Source organism: Papaver somniferum, chromosome 3 (assembly GCF_003573695.1).
Source record: "Papaver somniferum cultivar HN1 chromosome 3, ASM357369v1, whole genome shotgun sequence".
Lineage (NCBI taxonomy): Eukaryota > Viridiplantae > Streptophyta > Magnoliopsida > Ranunculales > Papaveraceae > Papaver > Papaver somniferum.
In genome coordinates this window covers 137,719,000-137,722,218 of record NC_039360.1, presented here as the reverse complement: position 1 = coordinate 137,722,218, position 3,219 = coordinate 137,719,000, and the positions used below count along the sequence as shown (strand labels likewise).

Sequence of the window (3,219 nt, the reverse complement as noted above, 5' to 3'; positions counted from 1 at the left end):
TTCATGTTGATTTCCATTTGTGTGAATCAAACCCACATCCTCGAGGAAGAACGCCACGTGCTCTACCAGTTGATCTAAGAAGGGAAATGATGGTATGAGGGAGTTATGGATATTACACAGATTATGAAAAGCCCTGATCCAGTTACTCAAAACTCATGGAATCTCTATAACCAAATTGACTAACCACTACTATAATAAGAAAATATGGTGCTAACGCTATAAGCGTGAAATATAAGCATATGAATATGTATACATACCTCTAAAAGTTGCATATAGAGATTCCATATTTATCAAAGTCAGGTAGCAATGCGAATCCTATATATCTTATATATACTCACCTTTGTTCCCTTCACGCTTTGCTCATAGATTGTTTTTTTTTCTTTTCTTTTCTTTTCTTTTTTGGAACAAACCATGAGCTCCATAAATTTCAAACATTCCCAAATGTCCAGTAACACACAGACTTTCATATTTTCTACCAAACCACAAAATTATAAAATGAGTTGAACCCGAGCACTTGTTTATCAATGAAAATGTACATGCATAAGAGCTGGAAACAGTTTGATGTTTGGAGACAGTGCTTAGGTCTACGTATCTGATGATCCTTAACAATTTCAAAGTTCCTATACGTGAGGTCGACAAAGTTGATGTCCTTTGATGAGCATCTGCAAGCAAGCAAAACATGACTAACAAAATGTCAAAGATCCTTATACCCTACTTTTCTGCACTGCACATCCTAAATAACAAATCAAGGAAAAATTTAAGGTACAACCATGTTCATCTATAACATCAAAGTGGGCAGTGAACTTGCTAAATTCTATAATTTTCGGCCATTTGAGAAGACCCTCTCTCTTCTCCAACATCTGCTAATGAATACAATCACAAAATCGAGGACCACAGGAATTTACTTTCCGTACTGAAAGGAAAATTCATAAAATAAATCATGAAGGAATTTTTAGCTGAAACCTTAAAGCAATTGTACACAAACAACGTATGTATTAATTTACACAACATACTAACGACAATGAATATGTAACAGATTAAAAGCAATGCTTGTCTAAACACTTGTAAACATTTATACCCAATTGCACATGAACATACCGTGATATGTAGATACTGGATTTTAAAATGCATGAGTTTTGGAGAACTACCGATCCGACTACATACATGTTGGGATAAAAGTCACCCCACAAATTAACTCCCTACACTCTGCAACAAACCAAACAAAACAATTAGAACAAAATTGAATAAAAGAAACTCGCATGGATTAAATAAATGAGGAACTGAAGTACAATAAGCAGATCATGTACTTAGACTATCCAACCGATGCAGGTATATAAGAAAGTGAATATTTAAAATTATTAGAATTAGTATATACTCCATTTCACACAAAACAGGCTGACCCTTTGCTTGGCTACAAATTCTAACCTTCAAAATAAACTTAGGAACCTCAAATCATCTAAGATTAACCATACAGATCAATTATTTTGCTTGCTTAGCACACAAATTACCTTGGCCTTCATAATTTTGAGTTAGCAGGGCGGAGGCCAAAAGAATCCTTTCAGGCATTTATTTAGATTAATCAAAGTTAAATAAACAAAATCTTATTAGACTAAAGCTGGGACAAAATCAAAACAAAATGGAGATCAAAAACAAACCATGCTTATCACTAAGAAATTACCCATCTGCCTGCAAATTTAAAACCAAACTAATTCGAAACTAAGAAAGAAAAACCCCAAAAAAGAAAGGAACAACTAACTGGAAAAAAAAAAAGCCAAAAATTACCCCAATTACATCTAGTGCTGGGAGATTAACCCTTACCTGCAAAATTATAACATAATGAGATATATCAAGAATCAGTTGAAGGCATATGGTACTGTTAAAAAGCCCAACCCCCAATCGAAATAAACAGAGATAAACCCTCACCTGCAAAAACCAAAGATGAACACAATCAATACAGAACAAAAGAACAAAGAAAAATCTACGGTGAACCCTTTATGTGTTGCATCTTTGATTCTTTTTGCATGCATCAAAAGACAGGAAAACGAAGAAGATTGATTCTTTTTGCATACATCAGAAGACAGGAAAACGAAGAAGAAAGTTGGAGAGGAAAGGATGCGGCAAAAAAGAAATAGGGTTTGCAGAGGAGGATTGTTGGATAAGAGCAACTGCAGTGGTGCAATCAAAACCAAAGATCAAAGATCAGAAAAAAGACCAAAGTTTGGGTTTAGTCCGTGTTGTGACGCAACGGTACATGATTAAAAGTCCGCCCCATTTTTTTTTCGTAAAATTTCATCAGGCGGACTTTAAAAGTCCGCCCCATTTTTTGTAAATTTCATCAGGCGGACTTTAAAAGTCCGCCCCATTAAAATTTCATCAGGCGGACTTTAAAAGTCCGCCTCATTCTTTGTCATTCTTTTTTTTATTTATTTAATTTAAATTTTCATCGGGCGTAATTTAAATCTCCGCCCGTTAACAAGCGTGCTTTAAATTTACGCCCAACAACAAGCGTACTTTAAATTTACGCCCGACTATATTAGAATTTGGGATTTGGTCGCGACCATATTTGGTCTGGAATTTGATCTTTGGTTGGGATTTGATCTTTACTCCGTCCCACTGTGTTACGATCTCATCCCAAATTTTTGGTTATACTCGCCCACTGTGGATGCTCTAAGGGAGTTAAATGTTTCAGCCGTTTGGTGGTGAGTAATCTTCACCCCAGGCGTTTGGTGTGCGTTAAAAATTGATAAATAGATTGGAAACTCTGGATTCTTATTGGTAGGGGTGAGAAGCTATAAAATTCAAGCTTTTGGCCTAACTTTTAATGTGAGGCCAGTATTTCGGTCTCAAAATATATATACAATGGGAAGATGGTGGTGTTCCCTAAGTAATTCCACGGGTGCCCTTACTTGACTTTCAATTGTCAGTCTTGCAAGGCTGACAATTCAGTTCCTTTCCGTGGTTTCCTTCCGTAATTCACATTCATGATGGATTTCAACCGGTTGCTTCTTAACGCCCACATGAATGGTAGTAGTGGTTTTTCATGCAATGATAATTCTATCCTTTTCTTGGGGCCAATTGTACGATTTCTTATTCTTTTCGGGAATAAACTCCAAAATTCCCATAAAATATAAAAGAAAGATAATAATGCAATTTCACACGAAAACTAGCTAAGAAAGCATAACCAATCGATACTTATAGAGGTGTTTTTAAACACCTATC

General features: G+C 35.6%; 1 long non-coding RNA gene across 2 annotated transcripts; it reads right to left on the bottom strand.

The window, feature by feature from the left end:
• Positions 1 to 355: 355 nt before the first annotated feature.
• On the bottom strand, positions 356 to 2,148 carry LOC113357488. 2 transcript variants are annotated; one of them, XR_003363649.1, is made up of 3 exons: positions 1,783 to 2,148; positions 1,099 to 1,206; positions 356 to 662 (listed from the first exon to the last, which is right to left on the bottom strand). It is a non-coding gene; the product is annotated as an uncharacterized LOC113357488 (long non-coding RNA). The 2 variants fall into 2 exon arrangements; XR_003363648.1 differs by having other exon boundaries at positions 1,819 to 2,148.
• Positions 2,149 to 3,219: the final 1,071 nt, after the last annotated feature.